Source organism: Lissotriton vulgaris, chromosome 6 (genome assembly GCF_964263255.1).
Source record: "Lissotriton vulgaris chromosome 6, aLisVul1.2, whole genome shotgun sequence".
In the NCBI taxonomy this organism is placed as follows: domain Eukaryota; kingdom Metazoa; phylum Chordata; class Amphibia; order Caudata; family Salamandridae; genus Lissotriton; species Lissotriton vulgaris.
The window spans coordinates 1,210,306,521-1,210,327,549 of NC_141694.1; positions in this window are offsets into that span (position 1 = coordinate 1,210,306,521).

Sequence of the window (21,029 nt, forward strand, 5' to 3'; positions counted from 1 at the left end):
ATGTAGAGTGAGGAGGCCCAATAGTATCCTAAGAGGAATAGGGAGTCTCCGGTTGATGGCTTCTCACGGGCATGTCACTTGGATGTGGGAGTAAAGCTCGAGGGGTTTAGCTCAAGCAAACGGGGATTCAAGTTAGCACACAAGTGGCACCCACAGCTGCACAGAGGCGCCCGGGTGCAGAATGCTGGTTTGGCGTTGGATGCCCTGTTGTTTTCAATGGGAGTTGCTGGTTTTGGATTTTGGTTGCAGGCTCAGTCCAGGAAGTCTCCCGTGAGGAACCAACAGTTGGGAAGGTAAGTTGGAGGGCTCAGAGACGTAGGTGCACATCAGGTCCTCTTCTCATGGGCATAAGGCGGTCAGATACAGGAGTGCCGATTGAGGTCAGATGTCACCTTAACAGTCCACTTGCGGTTTGGGGGTCTCCATGCAGAGGCTGCAGGCAATGTTGGGGAGTCCTGGAGAGGTCAATCTATGGTGAATTCATACTCTGGAGTGCTGGGTGACCTCGCTGGGACCGGTGGGCAACTCGGACTCGCGCTGTAGGCGATGGGTGCAGTGGTGGTTCCAGGCATTGGGCTTCTTTGTCTTCAGCAGGCTTCGAGTTTTGTTTTTGAGATTCTTTTGAACAGAGCTTTTGTTCCCAGGAGATCCGGTCTTTGTGGAAGGCAGTCAGTCCTCCCAGGGGTTCTGGAAGTCACTAGCTGCAAGACAAGGTGACTTTGGGCACAGGATCTTTGGAAATTGCTGATGGGTTGGTAGGGATTCGGCCAAGCCAATTCTTCTCAGCAGTCCCCTCTGCTGGGCGTCTTCTTTTGTCCTGCGTAGGTTGCACAGATCTTCCTTCGATGTTCAGAGCTGCCGCTAAGCACTGTATTTAGCTGGCGTTTTAGGGGTCTTGAGGTCTGTAGCCAATGGGCTACTGACCTTAGGGTGACTACTCCTTTGGTGTGCTCACCCCGCGTGGGGGAGTGGGCACCAATCCCTAACACTGATTGGAGAGTGCTTGCAATCTGCAAGATGGAGGACACTGAAGAGTGGGCTTCACCTTGCCTCCCCCAACTGAGGGGTGGGGTTGGCAGAGGTGGACACACCTTCTGGGCTGCTTCAATTTTTCCTGCCTGTCTTCCCATTGAAAAGGGGCGAGACAGGAAGGGGGCCTGCTCCTGAAAGCTGGAGAGGCTGGGGGCCGTGTTACAAAGGCAGCGAGGCCTTTGAAGCTCCCCTGCCACAGAGGGCTCTCCCTGACCTGGGGGAAGTGTGAACACCTTTACCCAGGAAAGGCTTTGCCCATGGAGCGATGGCTCCAACCCCAGGGGTAGAAAAACATGTCTTGTGGTGGCAGGCGGGTGTTTACCAGTCAGGAATTCCACCAGAGGCTGGTTGTTTTTCAGGGGGTATCTCTAAGATGCCCTCTGAGTGCATGGTATAATAGATCCCACACTGGCATCAGTGTGGGTGTATTGTACTAAGAAGTTTGATACCAACCTTCCAAGGATTCAGTAAAGCCATCATGGTACTGTGGAGTTTTAAATGACAAACTCCCAGACCATGTACTCTTTATGGCTTTACTGGAAATTACAATGTCTATGAATGGACTTAGACACTGTAGGGGTACAGCGCTCAAGCAACTGTGCCCTCACCAGTGGTATACTGCACCCAGTTGGAGGGGTATCATACTTATACAATAGTCAGTGGGTTGCAGGCATGGCACACAGGGAGGTGTGCCATTTCGACTCTTCACTTTTCTTTGCACCAAAACACGCAGCCTACAATGGCAATGTGTGTGTGTTAGGGTACAGGACCTTTTAAGGGTGGCACAATATGTGCTGCTGCCCTTTGTGGCCTCCCCTGGTCACAGTGCCCTTGGCACCCGTGGTACCTTTTACAAGGGACTTACATGTGGCCAAAGAGGTGCCAAGTGGGGGTACAAGGTACAGTTTTGGGAAAGAACAGAGGCCGCAGGAACCTGATTGGTAGGGACACAGGGCACATCAAGTTGAAGTGCATCAGAAATCTGGCAAAAATTGGGGGGTTACTGCAACAGCAATCCACTTTCCTACACCTATGTGTGTTCACGCATTGCTGGAGTTGCGCAAATTTTATGACCAACTCCAACAATGCATCACTTTTGGGCCAACAGATGTGTCAGAATTTCTGACGCATTTGTTAATCCTTGCGCCATGGAGCCCTCTATTGTAAATGCAGCCCATTCATGGTGTTACAATGACATTTGACGCCCGTGCTATTTCATCCATGCCGATGCATCAGTTTTTTATAAATGAGACCTAACAGACATGCTGTTTTGGAGAGTGTGGTAGCAGCCAAAGGCTAGTTTCCTGTTTGCTTGAGGGATGGACATTGAGGTTGAAGACTGAGACTGCAGACTGAACTTTAGATGATTGTACCATACAATGTTACTACCAAGGATAGTTTTGGGGCACCAGAGGAATCAATAGCCTGGACATCAAGCCCATGAGGAGCAGGGATGCCACAATACAAGGGACCGAGTGATGTAAATGAAAGGCAGAGATAATAGAAGGTTGACACTCCGAGTGTCTTCTCCATGCCTGGGTGGTCACTGCCCTCTGACTCTCTGTCATGCTGTGCCATGCCCAGTCCCACACCATGGTCAATGCCAGGTGGTGCCACCACGGGAGTGAGTTGCCAACAACTAATCCTTCTCCCTGCCATTTCCACATTAAGGGGAATGCTATGCACAAAAAAGGACGTATATGCAGTGGCAACCAGTACTTTTAGCAGGGAGGGGCAGTGGGCACACATAGACACATACACACTCACTCACACCCAAGCATACACACATGCACACACACTCACTCACATACACATACACATAAATACATATATTCATACATACACACGTGCATGAACGCACCAAACATCATAAAACATAAAACTTTTCTTCACTGCAGTTATCGGAAATCCCTGGAGGGTTGGTACAGCTGCCTCCCCTCATTGAAGGAAAGGCAGCAGTCCCTCACTCGGCACGGAGGGGGATGGGGCCAGTGAGACTGCTGACCCCACTCCATTCTATGACAAATTGCCACTGATTGACACTAGGTCCTGGGCACTTCAGGGATTAAAACAGAAGCACTAAGGTCTGAGGTTATTGGTGACATTCCCCCCTCATCAGCAGGCGGTGGGCTTTGAGGCACTTTTGCCATGCTGAAGAGGCCTCACCCACAGGGCTGAAAAAATCCTCAGCCCAGCAAAGTGCAGCATTTTGTGCATTTCTAGCTCCTGGCTACCTGCCCTGAACAAGAAGAGTGTCTATCAGGCTGACCTTCCTTTAGCCTGACAGACATTCTTTACTGGGTAAAAAGACTGGGGTATGGCCCCTCCACCCAAATGGACAGGACGCTGCTGCATGCATTATTGAGTGGGCAGCACAACACCAGCTGTGAGAGGGAGATCCCCTATGAAAATAAGGAGTGGTGAATCTGACGCCTATGTTGTCACAGAATAGAGGAGAGGCCACCTGATAACAGGGTTATAAGAGCGAGGTAGAAGGAGGTCAATCCAAATTTGTAGAAGGGGATATGAGACACCTGAAATCAAAGAAGGAGGCGAAAGAAGCATTTTTGAAAAAAATGCACAAGACTCCTGTAAAATAACAGAAGGGGAGTAGCTGTTAACAAAGACAGGGAGTGGAGCTCATGAAACACCCATGTAAAAGTTAAAAAATGTTTTAAAAAATCCAATACAAGTTGGCAACGGTACACATGCATGCATCCACCTTGGCCATATAGTGGTGGTTTAACTATACAATAATAAGACAGTTTTTATTAACCAAGAAGTCTGCAACACCAGAATTGATGCACATTAAAATATATTTGTATGTGCCTTCTCTCCAATATAGATTGCATGTGAAACGTGCAGTTGTTGCCTCTTTTTTTGTTTTCATTACCTCAATTATTCCTCTGGTCATTTTGTCAAGGCTAATCACATTCCAGTTTGTTAGGGACATGGCTAATACATTTATTTTTAAGTTAACAGGCAAGATTTCAGAAAACAACTATCTGCCAAGTTATTTACCATATTTTGAAAAGAAAGCAGTAGCAAGACCGGACTAGGTCAATGTTATCTTCTAAATTTGATTCATGACTTAATACATTTCGCTTGCTTGGATGCACCATTGTTATTTGCTTTGCTGAGTAGTGCTTCAAAAGGACAACTTGCAGCTACTGTAAATCACTCTCAAACAGATAGCGGTAATCCAAACCTGGAGTGACAAGTACAGCTGAGGCCAGATTTCGAAACAATGTTGTATGATGGTTTTTTTGCAATCTGTGAGCAAGGATGCAAATTGGCTTCTCTGCGTGACATTCCACAGTTCAGAGATTTCAATAGATTTGCTACTATTCAGCGGGGCCTCTCAACAGCAGTTTTAGCATCATACCGTGCTGTACTCATTGTGAATGCAGCCGCTGAATATGTTTACATTCTTTTAAGTTAAGAATAGGCAAAGTATTCTCCTTCCAAAATGTGATTTTCTTGTTTGGGTTTTTAAAGAAAATAGATTTTATGTTGTTTTAGTAACTATTAAATGGATCTAATTGGGATCTGAATGACGGAACCTATCCTTTGTTTAGAAAATGGTATCTTGAGGTGTGTATTTGCCCACATTAATCAATACAGTAATTGATTGCATTGTTTCTGAGTGTCTTTTAAATATTTGAAAGTTTAATAAGACCATTCAGGTGGCCCTAAATTGGCAATACATTGCCTCTTCCACATGCACTTAGGTAAGCCAGTTGCGCTAACAGGGACTCATAATGAGTGGGCTGCGAAAAGTACCGTATATAAGCTCCTCCTGCGCTCCTGAAGTTACCGATAATACTCGCAACAATAATTATGGAAGGTCGTGGCGATAAATCCCATGGGATCAGGATTTGCTCCATGAGGGTCCCATGAGAAATGGGGAATTACCAGAGAAATCGAAAATACTGCAACTCAACCCCCATATACATTACATTTCAACCAGACTTTTGGCCTTCTTACAGCAGATGCAGAGGTCATATTCTGCACCCACTTTGTTCATGTGGGACTTGTAATCCTAGCGTTGTCAGTAAATGATGATTGCACAGTCTTTCTCTGCAATTGTAAATCAAGGAACCTGGGAACCAGGCATGCCACTTGCCTGTGACCTCCAGTTCCTCTTTGTTCTAGTCTGATCTAGTTCCCAACGTTTGACCAAGTGACACTGCTGCTGCCCATGTTTTCCCACCTGGGTTTTCCTTCCCAGGTTTTTCCGCTTTCCCTTCTTCCTGCCAACAAAAGACCTGCCCACCCCATGACCTGGTAATGCAGTCTGCAGCGCCTGGGGCACTGTCTGCGCCCATCCATGCCTGGGTCATGCAACAGTGCCACAACCCCTGGCTCTCCCAACCCTGTTAATACACATCCGTGTAGCTCTACAGCCCGACCCCAGATTCCCCAACACACACTGCCACCGCCCAACCCACGCTCCACCATAGGACCTTTCTCCTGCACCCACTGCCAGTTTACCTGCCACAGCACACACACCAGTCCACCAAACAGCAGCACCCCAAAAACACAGCAGACATCACCTGAACAGAAACACAAACTCACATGCATTCTTGTCAACTCACACTTGCGATGAAAACACACCATAGGGATTTTGAACCTCATCTCCACCCTCACACCCAATGTCCTCTTCCTCAGAGAGACCTTGCTCAACCTAACTTCCGCACCCAACATCGCCACCGCAATTCCTGAAGGATACAAGTTCACCCTCCACGACTGCATCATCAAGCCTGCCGAAGGGATTGCCATCATACACAAGGAATTCATCCAGTGCACCCCCTCAAGTGATAACGTAACCCCACCCATAGAACACCTCAACTTTCAACTATATTCAGACAGTAATACCTCCATCAGGGGCACCCTCACCTTCTGTCCTCTAGGACCAGGCCCATCAGTCTGCAACTTCATCACCTACTTCATCACCCCCTCACAATAGACTCCAAAATCATTTTCCTCAGTGACCTCAACTTCCATCTTTATGACCATAATGCCATCAGCATTAGCAGCCTCCTCAACAGCATGAACAGCATCGGACTCACCCAACTCGTCCACAACCCCCCACACAACACAGCACGCACGCTAGACCCATCTTCACCTCCAGTAACCACATGAGGTATATAACAGAACTTACCTGAACCAACCTCACCATTGTTTTCTTCAACAACAACAGCTCACGAACCTCTGCCCTCTAGTCTAGCCAATGCCCCCCCACAGCTGGAGCAAAGTCTCAAAGGAGACATGGATCAATGCCCTCAACACCACCCACCCCATTTCCTCTAACAACATAGACTGGAACATCAGAAACTTCAACAATTGAATCAACAACTGCTCGGGCAGCGTTGCTCCCATCAGCAACTGCACCCACAGAAAGCCCACCAAGCAGGCTACCTGGTACACTGAAGACCTCAGATCCAGTAAACGACACTGCAAACAACTGGAAAGGAGGTGGCACATCAGCAAGAACATGACCAACAAGACAGCCTTCAAGACAGCCCACAACTTCTTCCACAGACAGTTGAGAGAATCGAAGAAAAAGGCCTAAGTCTCAAGCATCAGATCAAGCTCCAATAACAGAAAAAACTCTTACACAAAGGATTCTCCAACCCCTCAATTGAAAAAAACATTACCCCTTCTAAGGAACTAAGTGACAAACTTGCAAACCTCTTCCACGACAAGATCGCCAACTTCTTCAAGCAACACAACAATCCCTCAACCATCACAGACATCTGACTAACTGAATGGAGCCACTTCACCCAACAAAACACCACCTCCATCATGTACTCAGTCTACTTAGGGGCACTAGGCAACTGACACCCCACCACTTCTTTAACATAGGTTAAGCCAGTATCAGCCATGCACTCACCATCTTGTTCAACACCTCAAGTCAACGCCCACTAAAGAAAGCACGGGTAGAACCCAGCAAACTCAACAACTAATGGCCAATCTTCCTGCTCCCATTTCTAGCGAAATTATTAGAAAAATGCATCAACTAACAACTTTGCTCACATCTGTAATGGAACCTCCTACTTGACTCCTTCCAATTCAGATTCTGCAGAAAATACAGCACTGAGAGAGCTTCCTGATGTCAGGCGTTCTCGTTTTCCAAGCCAACACGTGTTTCGTCGCCTCTCGTAAATTAGTACATACGACTTGTTCACGGCTGTACGTATTCCCAGTAATATAGTCTTTCATATGGCGATAATTCCAGGCCACATGGTCCCGTGGCGTGACGGGAGCTTCCAAAATTTCCAAATCAGTATTTATAAGTAATAAGTGGTCCCACTGCTATCCGGTCTCCAGAATCTCTTTTAAATTGACCGGGCACCTATCTCGTGTCCTCTGTCCCCACACCGGTAAACTTGAGTGCGACATCCGAGCCCTACTCTAACAAGGAGAGACTGCAGCTCTGATCTTCCTCGATTTCTTGGCAGCCTTGGATAAGGTGTCCCACCGCACACTCATCACAAGGATGCATAACATAGGCCATAGGGCCTTCATCACTGAAACATGGGCCCAGGAATCATCAGGACCTGATTTAGTGGAAGCAGTGCCAGAAGGTTATACCTTAGTGAGGCAGGACAGAGTGGGTCGAATAGGAGGGGGACTGGCCATGCTGTATAGGGACTCTCATTCCTGTCGTATTACCCCTCTATCAGCCCCTTGTGATCCCTTTCAGGCTTTGCATTTCTCCATAAATGCTTCATATGCTGTGCCCTTTAGTGGCATCCTCATATATAGACCGCCTGGGTCCAGAGTAGACTTTGGACAAGATCTGCTTGGTCTCTTAGAACCCTATTTCGGATCTGACCATGTCACGGTTCTGGGAGACATAAATTTCCATCTTGAAAACCTAGAGGCGAAAGGAACTCATTCTCTCCTTGACACCCTTTCGGCTTGTGGCCTGCAGCAACTAGTTAGGGGCACTACTCACCAGGCGGGTCACACATTAGATGGGCATTTCTCAAATGATAGTCGGTTGACCACAGAAGCTCCTATCCCACTTACCTGGTCAGATCACTCTGCAGTTCCCTTGAAACTGGATATTACTTCTATAGATAATATCCCGAAGGGTTCTAGTAAAATGGAATCAAGACGCAACTTGAAGAGAATAACAAATGACCTACTGGCCCCCTTAATTCCCATCATGGCGATTTCCTCAGAGGAGGATGTGGGCTCAGCGGTTAGTAAGCTTGAAAATGCCATTATAGCGGCCATGGATGAATTAGCACCTGCCTCCCTACGCTATTCGGCCAGAAAAAGGCAGTCGGCCCCATGGTATTCGGAGTCACTAAGACACCTAAGACAGGGCTGCAGGAACATCTTTGGAGGGCTAGTTGGAATACACAGGACAGGAAACCCATAAAATTCTTCTGAGGGAATATAAGGCTGAGGTGATAAAAGTCAAACAGGAGTATTTCTCGAATCTCACCGCTGCCCTTTCCTCGCCGAAAGAGTTATTTAATATTGTTGACTCGTTGACTACCCTGCAGACCCCGGACCCCGTCATCTGCACTCAGAAGATGTGTGACGATATAGCCCTCTATTTTCACACTAAAATTGCTGACTTTGTCTCGGCCTTAGAGCTACAAAAGGCCTCGATATCTTCTTCCATCTCACAGACTGCTACATCTCAGGCCTCGGCCTCTGATTTATCTGATGGATCCGCCATTACGGTTGGTTTATCTAACTTTCCCCCTCTCTCTTTGCAGAAATTGGACGTTCTCCTGGCTAAGACTAGGTCGGGTTCTCCTCTCGACCCTTGCCCCCTTAAACTCCTTAAGCAGTGCAAGGATACCCTCTTGACCCCCTTATTGGAGATTATGAATAGGGCAATGCGGGATGGCTTTTTCCCTTCTCATTGGAAGAGAGCGGTGGTCAAACCCCTCTTGAAAAAGCCAACCCTAGACCCGGAGGTATTTAAAAACTTCCGCCCCATTTCGTTGCTCCCTGCCCCAGGTAAGATGCTGGAAACCCATCTTAACCAGCATCTTGCATCCTTTCTTGGAAGCCTCTGGCCATTTGGATCACTCGCAGCACGGATTTCGGAAAGGACACAGTACTGAGTCGGCCCTCACTGTGGTGCCTGATAACATCCGCACCACAGTTGACAAGGGCATAAGTACTCTGCTGATCCTGCTAGATCTCTCGGCTGCGTTTGATACTCTATCTCCCCTCGTACTTACATCTCGATTGAGGGAGATAGGGGTGGAGGGGCCTGCTCTTAGTCTCTTGACCTCCTTCTTGGGCCAGAGAGAACAGAGAGTGAAGCTGGGGGAGTTCCTATCTCCGTCCCTGCCGGTCAAGTATGGGGTCTCACAGGGGTCGGCGTTAAGTCCGACCCGGTTTAACATCTATGTGACCCCGCTGGCCAGGCTTGTTAGATCATTTGGGATGGAGGTAGTTTCCTATGCCGATGACACCCAGATCTTGCTGTCTCTCGCCCAGTCCGTCAGCTCCTCTGCCTCTAATTTTAGACACTGTATGGAGGCAGTGGCTCAATGGATGATTGACAATTCATTGAGGCTAAATGGCGAGAAGACAGAGATCCTTGTATTCGGCGGGAAAGATGACATCTGGTCAACGGAATGGTGGCCCACATCCCCGGGGACTTGCCCTGTGCCTACTCTCCTAGCACGAAACCTGGGGGTCATGATTGACCCAGCCCTTGCTTTGGATTGTCAAGTCAACAGGACAGTCTCCACCTGTTGGGGCACTCTTAAGATCTTACGGAAGATTAAACATTATCTATCCATACAAGCCCATAAACAAACAGTGGTTGCACTGATAGCCTCTTGGCTTGATTATTGTAACGCCCTATATGCGGGAATAAATAAGTGCTTGCTACAGCGATTGCAAATTGTGCAAAATGCTGCGGCTAAGTTTGTTCTAGATCTGCCTAGGAGGTCGTCAGCCACGGCTGCCAGGAGATCCTTACATTGGCTCCCAATTGAAGCCAGGATTTCCTTCAAGGTCCTTTGTCTGGTATATGGAGCCCTGTCCAGAAAGGAGACAGGAGAAGTAAAAGATCTGCTGACTCCCTATACTCCTTCCAGACATCTTCGTTCCTCAAAGAAGTCTCTCCTTCTGGTTCCCCGAGTGCGAAGAGCTAAGTGGGGTGGCAAAGCCTTTTCGTGCATCGCCCCTAGATTGTGGAATTCTGTACCCTGCGACATTATGACCCTGCCATTGATGCAGTCCTTCAGAAAAGCCCTGAAGACCTGGCTCTTTGTCAAAGCTTATCCTTAGTTATCGGATTGCCTTTTCCTTTATGATCTGATTATAGGCGCCTTGATGCCTTTTGGTAAAGTCGCACATTATTAATTTTTACTTAAATTCATTCATTCATTCATCCAAGAAGCTGCTTTCAAATGGATCGCTTCTTTCTTCACTGGAAGAACGTAATCGGTCCGCATTCACCTACGAACCCAAGTAAATTATCTGTGGAGTACCCCAAGGATCCTCACTCAGCCCCCTTCTCTTCAGCACCAAGACCAACTTCCACAACTGCATGACAGATGTCACCAAATGGATGAAGAACAAATGCCAGTAGCTCAGCATGGACAAGACAGTGATACTGATCTGCAGAAACAAAAGCTTCCCATGAAATGCATCCAGGTGGCCCTCAGAACTTGGACCTGCTCCTCCTCCCACTGTCCACACTAGGAACCATATATATCATCATTCTGGACAACAAGCTAACTATGATGACTGAGGTCAACTCTGTCTCCTTCCCTGCTTCTTCATCGGCTGCATGCTTCATGACATTTGGCTAATGGCTACCCAAAACCGCAAGACGCACCATCAGACTGGAGTATGGCAGCACTCTCTAGCATGGATTGCAGATCACTTTCTCTGATAACTACAGACTGTACAGAATCCCGTTGCCAGTTTCGCCCTGGATCTCCCTTGATGAACCCAACTCACCCCCTACCACAGGAAACTCCACTGGCTCCTTGTACAGAAAAGATGCCATTTCAAGCTCCTGACCCACGCACACAAGGTCCTACACAACTGTGGACCCGCCTACTTGAACCTCTTCCTGAATTTCCAATTGCAAAGTATCAGATGCAAAAAGCCTTGGAAAATCAAATATCAAAGGTTCAATACATTCGTGAAGTACACCCCAACCAAGACAGAATTCCTGTTATTTGCCATGAACAGCAAGCAAGAAAAAGTACAATTGGTCAATGGCATGAACTTTATAGGCGTCAAATTGCAACTTTCAGCAAATGCCAAGTCACTTGAATTCACCTTGGACACCAATCTCAACCTTCAAGGAACACATTACCAAAAGGCAAGAATAGCCTAATACCAGCTCTGACTTCTAATGGAAGCAAACATTCTCGTCCAAAAGGTGACTTGAACTGCTGTCCAAGCCCTTGTACTCTCACATCTAAATAGTGATAAAGTCCTGTCCATGACTTTCCAGACTCTCTGCTGACGTCCCCTAAAGGGCTTCTTACACATCACAGCATGTCTCATGCAGGAATTGAAGAAACATGATCACATTGCTCCTCGTGCCATTGGTTCCACTTGCTGGTTTGCACTGATGGCGCGCAGGATTACCAGCTCAATTTACCATACTCACCTGGGCCCATAAAATACACACAATGAACCGGTAATCCTGCTTTCACCTTCCTGCCTATTAGAAATGTATTATTTTAGGACTTTTACCTATACACCTTGACTTACCAATCCTTGTCACCTGTGCTTAAAGTCCTAAAGGGATCAAAGGGAGTTAGCATAATAGGTAGATAAAACATTTACCTTCATAATAACCACAGACTCTGGAAAGTTTTAAACACTTTATCTATGAAAAGTCTTAAATGTCAGTGTCCATACAAGTGCAGTTAAAGCCTTTTCAATTAAGAAAATAATAGTTGAAGAAATAATTTGTTGGAATATTGCGAGATTGCCTTTAGACATTGATACATGGGAAGGGTGAGAAAGGGAATCAGCACAATGACATACCACACAGATTATATTTACCTAGAAAGGTGTGAAGACCAACCCTGGCAACTAGCTGGGGCAAAGACAGGGCTCCCGACAAATCCGGTGCCAACCGGATGGAACAGGTGCAAATCAGGACAGGACAGGTGCAGATCAGGACAGGACAGGTGTAGATCTGGACAGGACCTCAGCTAAGTGCAACGCCAGCATCACATCCCTCTCTCTCTCTGTGGCTAACACTTAAACCCTGACTGGGTCATCGATTTTTCGCCTTCAGTAAATTCTCGATTCTTCTGACAGAGTGCTTGACTGGCACCTCTGCTCTTGATTTCCCTCAGCATACTTTGGGTCAGTGACAGGTCTGTACCAGTATGAGATTATTTTCATTCAATAATGTGGATCACTGTTCCCGCCCATAATTTACTTTGCCATGAATTTATTCCACCCAGCAATATTTGTTTCAAAATAATATACAAAGTATTGCAAATTATATAGTCTCTTCCTCTTGGAAGTTCACAGGGTCGAGTTCTCAGGTGCATCGTAGGCAAGACAGTCATTGGCATTAGTTCAATGCCACTGCTCGAGGACTCTCGGTACTTCTACTCATGTGCAGTTCAGTTTTCAAAATGGTGTTACAAGTTATTCTCCAGGCCCAAATACGAGCTAATGATAAAGTCAAAGAAAGACACATTAGAATGGGAGAATAAATGAATGCACTGTATACCACTTATTTCTACTCTATTCCCATTACTTTATTTTAACTATAGCATTAATAGTTAAGCAGAACAAATAAAGTTTAGTTCAAGCAGTAGCAGGTGCATTAATGTGCAAGACATGAAGCTGCCATCTTTAATACCAGTGCGCAGCAGCAAAGATTTTCAACCAAGGGAAAGATGCATCACACCACGTGGATGTGGCAGACTGTTAGACTTGGCATCATTGGCGTGAGTCTCCCTTCCATTTTTATTGATTGCCTCCTCTGTTTTTGCTGGTTATATGCTTTGGGCACTGTGGCACTGCTATTCAGTGCCATAGTGCATGTGCTCCCTATGTTGAATTGATATACTGATTAGTGATTACATGATTGGGTTGTTTGATTTACTTGTCAGACCCTATTACAGTGCACCATGTGTGCCCAGGGCCTGTAAATCAAATGCTGCTGGTGGGATTGCAGCACTGGTTGTGCCACCCACAGAAGCAGCTTGTAAAGTATGTCTCAGGCCCGCCATTGCAAGGCCTGTGTTCAGTCTGTGACTGCCATGTCGACTTATAAGGTAGGACATGCCCTGGTATGTGTAGCATGTCCTAATAGTGAAATACAGCCATTTTCGTTTCTCACTATTGCAAGGCTACCGGTTCTCCGTAGGCTAGCATGGGCAGTTAGATTATTACATTTTATAATCCTAAGTGACTCAGGGAACATGGTAGAAATTCAAATTTAGTATGCCTGAACTCAGAATGACAAGATACATCTGTTAGTAATGTTGGTTTTAACATTTTGTGGTTTAAAATACCACGTTTAGTAAGTTGGTATTTTCTTGCCTAACTGTCCAGGCCTGCCTGTGCTAGGTTGTGTATTCCTTGTCTGGAGTTTGTGAGTGACAGGGCTGGGGGATTCCAGGAGACAGGCTGGGGCAGCCCAATGGTGAATAGAGAGATGTGCATTTAGATGGGAGGGAGGAGTTGCACCTGGGACCTGAATAGGGCTGGGCCTTCCCTCTACAATGCTGGCTCCACCTCCCGCGCTGTGTCTGATGTCTCTGCCCTGTACTGTGAAAGGAGAGGAGGAATCATGTCAACAAAGTACTCCAGGGCTGTGCTTTCCCTCCCCTGTGCTGGCTCCACCTCCTGTGGTGTGTCTGATGTCTCTGCCCTGCACTGTTAAAGGAAGGAAGGAGTCATGTAAACAAAGTGCTCAGGCACTGGTTTGGACGAGGCAAGGCCTCTCTGCCTTCAGCGAACAGTATTTTGGGGTATAAATATTGGGACCCAGTCCCTAGAATGTTAGTTCACTTCTGGAACAAGAAACCTTTTGCCAAGAAGAAGAACCAAGGAAGCTGCAGGACTTAGGACTGCCCCTCTGCCAGTGTGCTGTTTGCTGGGTTGGCCTGCAGTGGTTTCTTAATTGCCAAGAAAAGGAGAAGGAAACTTTTAAGGACTTTCATCATCTTACAGAATATTCTCCAAGGGTTTGAACTTGTGCTTGCCACCTGCTGAAGTCTCAGGGATAAAAGACTTCACTACCAGCTCCCCCTGTGAATTTCCGACTGGGAATTCTATCTACAGACATTTGTGTGTCGCTGGGAGCTGGAAGCGTCGCATCACCGGAGAAGCGTGCTGCCGCCGTATCTCCCTGGAAGCGTGTCTTTGTTGAAGGTACCTGCTGTCGCATCACCGGAGAAGTGTGACGCCATTGAGAGAGTCGCCATCGCATCACTGGAGGAGCGTGTCGCAGGGCCTGTCGCGGCTCCAAAGTACAAAGTCGTTGCAAGCCTGCCAGGGGGTCTATGCATCATCATCGCATTGTCGCATCATGGGCATCATCTTCTCGCATCGCACCAGGATCATCGCATCGCATCAAGTCTCCATCTTGCGTATCGCAACTGGACCGCAAGCCGAGAATCTACGCATCAACCCCGCACCGGTAAGGATCACAACACATCTCCTCCTCTGCGCATGCATTGAGTTGCGACGCATCATTTCCCCCGGATCACGGAACCAATGCATCTCCCCTTTTGCAAGCCTTTTGTTCATTTTGCGTAACACATCCAGGTACTTTGTTGCGAACTTTGACGCATTTATCATCAACTTGAACTAAGTAACTTTTACCATCTTTAAGTGAATCTTAAGTACGGTATTGTAGATTTTTGTCGATTGTGATCTTGTGTTAATTCTATATAAAGAATACCTAGTTTTATAAAACCTGTGTTGTGTCTATCTGTAGTGTTTTCACTGTATTACTGTGTATATTCACAAATGCTTAACAAACTGCCTCTGAGATACGCCTGTCTGCTCGTGACAAGCCACCAAGGAGTTGAGCAGGGGTTATTTAAGAGTGTAATCCCCTTATCCTGACTTAGATGTAAGGGTCCGTATGTGGACAAAGGTGAATACCATTGCCAACTAGAGACCCCCAGTTCTAACACAGATGCATGCGCAGAAGAGTTCTCGCATTTTCGGCGGCCATATTAGGTCACTCGAGTTATTGTTAGTAAAAGCACATACGCAAGCTTCCCCTAGATACTAAAAATGTCATGTGGTGCAGTTATTAATAATACAAACATGTTGATTAATAAGTTACATGTTATTTTGAGAGGGATTAAACCCAAGCAAGTTTCTTTAAGTGCGAAACCTTGCTCATCAGCACCATCTTCAAAACCAGATTCAACGTTTACAAAGACGTTATAACCAACATCCCTGATTACCTTGCAGACAAACAAACCATCTTAGGTGGCTCTCAGCACACCCACAGACAGATTGGATACTAAGAAGTTTAAAAAAGAAAAACAAGGCAGCAGTTCCTTTCTATCTATGCACCAAGGATCTGGAACAACATCCCCAAATCCATCACAACCCCCCCCCCCTGCGCTGCTCCAATTTTGGAAATAGTTGAGCGTGCACCTCTTTAAAAAGAACATTACATGATGTTTTAGTAATAGTACACTTCTAAGGCAGCACAGCTACCTTGTCTATCATTCGTTGGCTGTATGCTTGCCTTCGACCCTGTGACAGTGTTCTGCTGACTTTTGCCTTGATTCAGGATATAAAATACCAAATACATATACACCTAAATAATAACATGTTGTAACAGCGTTTCTCCCAGGTGTATTGTTCATCTGATTTTTCTCCTTTGGAGTAAGGCTGTTAAACTACAACACTAAGATTTGTGTCAATCTGTTTACTCCACTTTGGAGTGAGACTAGTTCATTAGGAGTAACAGTGTCAGGCACTATTCTTAGTATGGGGCTGAATTCCGATATATGTGGCAACGTCTGTTGTCACACATATCAGAATTGTGAGGTGCTTATTTACAAGCCCTTTGCACCTCCAGTACACACTTTTTCCCATATTCAAAATGTCTTCAAAAATTAATGTTCAGATTGTTGCTGCTTAATGGGTGTAGAAGTATAATTCCAGAGATAGTAACACACATGCTGAATGCGGAGCATTATCTGAGTTTCAACATATTACCCCTAGATTTAGCTCAGGACTTTCAATAAATCCATTAGTGTCTTATATTTAGTAGAAAATATGAGTAAAGCAGCTGATATCAAATGCATGCACAACTAACATATATTCTGTTTAGTCCTCAAACAGTGCTTTTAGTTTGCATATGAAATTTCAACCTCATGTATATTACATACAAATGTTTATCTGTGACTTCAGAAAGGAAATTATTAACTCAGATGGATGGTAGTCCACAACAAGTATTATAGTTCTAACTTGTTTTATCAAGTCAAATAAAGTAATCATTACAAAATAAAACAAGACCAAAGTGGCAAAAATCCAATTACATATGCAATTTCAAAGATTTCAGTGAAAATAGCTTCTTAAAGCACAAAGCGCCAAATGTGGGTGTCTGGTCGCGCCGGACCAGGACAAAGTTACAAGTTCAGGCTGACTGCAATGGAGTGTGGGCCAGCCATAGGGGCCCAGCTAGGCCCTCTGAACAAGAACACCTTAACTCCGAGATGAGGAGCATTGCAAGGTCCCGCGTCAAGGATGCGCTGTGCAGCTGAGGTGATGCACTGGTTCTAAGGTGGCTACGTAGTGGCAATGTGAGGTCCAGTGTCATTGAGGAGCCCATTGACGAGGGTTTGGAATGCGATGTCCAGGGTTGAGGATGTATTGAGATGATGCTTTAGTATTGAAGAGCTATGAGACTGCGATGCGAGAACCTGTGTCATTGAAGAGGCTGCACACAACAAGAGATTTGAGATACAAGGGCCTGCGTTGGTCAAGCTTAGAACAGCAGTGGTTCTGATGCGGTCAGCAAAGTTGATGCAGAGTCTTTATACTGAGGGAAACCTTGCGGCAGAGGTGATGCATCAGTTGTGAACGGGGTTGCACCATGCAGCAGAGGAGATATGTGAGTTTTGCTGAATCCAAAAATGGACTGGCAAGGCAACTTTAGGCCCAACTCCAAGGGTCCAGGACTGGAGTGACACCACATGGTTGGGTGAGATTCACAGATGGCAGAGTCCAGGTGCTGATCTTAAGGTTGTGGGAGCCGTCTGCCACTAAGGCTCAAGGCAGGAGGCCGCAAACTAGCCCATGGAGTCACTTTGGAGCCCTCGGTTCAACAGATGCAGATTCAGCTCTTCTCACCCAGGCAAGGCAGCAGAACAGCACAACAGGGCAGCAGTCCTTCAAAGTAGCTGTCCAGCTGATTTGAAGGTGTCTGAGGTGACATTTTTATACCTAGCTCTGTCTTTGAAGTAGGAGAAGCATCTACAAATTTCCTTTTGAAGTCCACAAACTTCCTGCCTTCACTGCCCTGAATGCTGAACAAGGTATACATTCACCCTTAGTCACATATCTGGGTTTAATCAATCATTTCTTTGCTCACCACACCACCCCAGTTTGGAGCCAGCCATATGCAAATCAGTCTTGACCCTGCTCCTCATGGCAACAGTCTGGCCCAAACTGCCAGACCAGATCCGCGCCGGACCAGAAATGAGCATCCAGGGAGCAGTGTTGGGTTATCATCCCTTATCAGCCAGACTAGCTTGAATCCAGGTGCACAGTAAGCATGGGATCCATGTCTGAACATACCCCTCCCACTTAGGGCGACAAAATCAAAAAGAACAGATAATGGACAGAATAGTCAGTAAAGAAAACATTCACCCAGTCGCAGATCTGGGTTTAATCCATTGGTTTTTTTCTGGTAACCAAGCCATCCCTGTTTGAACACAGCCATATGCAAACCAGTCTAGACCGTGCTCCTCATGGGAGCAGTCCAGCCCAGTCCAAATTGCTAGGCCAGGTCCTCACTGGACCAGAAAAAAGCATTTTGGGCCTGGTTTCTGGGTATCACTCCTCATCAGCAAGGTTGGCTTGAATCTAGTGGCACAGTGAGCATGGGACCCAGATCTGGGCAAACCCCTCCCACTTAGGGCAAAAAAAAAAACAGATGATGGATTGAATGCTCTACAATGCAGACATTCACCCCAGACACAGATCAATCTAGTGTGCCACTTCTCAGAGTGAGACTGGTATGCCCAGACATAGGTCCCATGCTCTCCATGCTACTGAAGTCAAGATAGGTTGGTGGGTTGGTATTGCAAGGTTTGTCCCAGGATACTTGTTTTCAGTCCAGGAAGGACCTGACGGCAGTTCAGGCTGGACTAATCCCATGGGGCACATGGTCAAGACTGATTTGCATATTGCTGAGTCCAAACTGGAATAGCATGGCGAGCAAGAAAACTATGGTTTTCCTTTGGCCCAGATCTCTGCAAGGGGGAGAATGTTTGATATTGTTCAGCATGCTGTCAATTAACTGTTCTTTTTGCAATTGCCACCCCTAGTGGGACGGACATGCCCAGACATGAGTTCCATACTCTGAATGCCACTGGAGTCAAGCTAGATTAGCTGATGAGAGGTGATACCTCAAGGCCGGTCCTAGGGTGCTTGTTTCCCTTTCAGGGAGGACCAGGCCGGCAGTTCAGGTTGGACTGTTCCCATGGGGAGCAGGGTCAAGACTGATTTGGATATGCCTAGGTCCAACTTGGAATAGCATGTGAGCAAGAAAATAATGGTTTTGGGCTCAGATCTCTGCCCTGGGGTGAAGTTTTGACATTGTTCAGCATTCTGTTCATCTATTCTTTTTGCTTTTAACTTTGTAAAAGTATTCTATTGTTTTGTAATTGCATTTACATAGTGCTTACTAGCCAGTCGAGGCTCACTACTCCGGAATCCAAGAAGGATTAGTGGTTAATTAATTTAGTAAAATATGAAAGTAGCTTGAGTGGTGGATACCTTAATCAGTTATTTGGATTGATAAGGATAGTGGAGGGATAGAAGAGGAAAAAAGGTTTGCATTTGTATAGCGCTTGCTACCCCTGATGAGGTGTTGAAGTACTTTTTTGGTGATTATCATGCTAACCGGGAACCCAACTGTAACTTGAAATCTGACTTTACTATCAGATAGGATTTTTCAATACAATTCCAAAGACACAATACATTACCTCATTATCTGCTCCCATTTGGAAATCATCACTCATTAAATGTAATAAAGTAGCTCTGATGTTATCCTGTGGGAGAGGCAGGCCTTGCAGTAGTAAAAAAACACATTTTTCCCTGCCAGGATTCGTAAAACTTAAAAGTACATGTCCAAATTTTTAAAGAAACTGCACCCTTCCCTCTGGGCTGTCCAAGACTTACTCTAGGTGTGACTTATATGTATTAAAAAGGAAGGTTTCGGTTTATTTTGGTAGGTCAAAATGGCAGCTGAAATCTGCACACACATGCTGCAATGGCAGAACTGACACATGTTTAAAGGCTCTTTAAGTGGGTGGCACAATCAGTGCTGCAGGCCCACTAGTAGCTTTTAATTTACAGGCCCTGGGCACAGTTAGTGTCACTTTATTAGGTACTTACAAGGAAATTAAATATGCCTAATGGATATAAGCTAATTGTACCAGTTTTTAGGGAGAGAGCACAGGCATTTTAATACTTGTTATCGGTGTTAATGTACGTAGAGTCCTAAACGGCGACTAAAATGGGTTCAGAAAACAGCAGGGTGAAGGAATGTTTGACGATGACCTTGAAGAGTGGCCCAAGTTCAACATGTCCAATCTATGTCAATGGTCGTTGCAGACTGAGACCATGGTGCAATTTCAGGCTGACCATGAGGGAGCCTGAGTCGGTTGATCACTATGTAAGACTGGAAGTGAAAAAGTCGAAAAGCGTTTTCAAATCCCACGTCAGAAAGAGACTTTGTCACTGTCTGGTAGATAAACCTTGACATTTCTTCTACATCTCAATGCAGAAACGCAATTTGTAACTTTTTGAGAAGAAAAATCCTCCCATTGAGGGTTTCCTCTGAAACTGTAGCCACCATTAAGGCTCAAAGGCAGGATATCTGTAGCAGGTTGTTTCCGCTGTCACTCTTGTGTTTTGGAGATGCAAAATGGGACTTTATAGCTTGTTTGAAGGAGTGGAGATCTGGTTGCAAGGAAAAGCTGAAGTTCAATCAAAAACTGTGCAACTGCTGGCTGGTTACTTTTTTGTCAGGGACCTCATTGGCAGGACTTAGAGACTCTCAGTGTGTCAGGGAGAGACAAACAGCAGTGTCCAGTCCAGGTCCTGTTTCTACTGGTCAGCTGGGCACTCCAGGAAGAAAGGTCTCTTGAAGCTTGTTCTGTCCCTATATCCATGCAAGAGGTTAGCCAACTGACCCCTTGAAGTCCACTTCTTTGTCCTGGGTACACGTGAGAGCAGGTCCAGCCCTTCAGGTCTCCTCACGTGTTTGAAATATCAGGTGTTGTCCTTCTTCTGTTCCTCTACAGGCCCGAATAATGTGAACACAAGCTTGAATGGTTGTGACATGCATTGCCACACTCAAATGTTGTTTTCAATCCTGGGTGCCTAACACTCTAGGTTAAATATTTCACTACCCAAATCAATTTTAACATTAACTCACAAAGCAGGAGAGGCAAATCAGAGCATGTAACAATATCTCCTCTTTTAATTCATGCAACAAAAAGGATTCACAGTTCAGGATTCAAAAGCAGGTCTAAATGTATAAGCTAATGCTCGTGTCTCATCGAAAGGCATGAAGACAATTTAGTTGGTGAAAGAAACCCTTCACTGCATCCTCATAAGATCAAGTTGACATACAGCCAAAGTTCTCCATCCCAAATTCAACAGGACTTTCTCAGGGCTGTTGCTACTAAATCAAAGACAGACATATATTTTAAAAACAGATAATAAACAACACCCAGCTCTGCAATTAAAAACAATACATTAATATAATTTCAAATATCAAAAGGACACATAACCTATATATCATG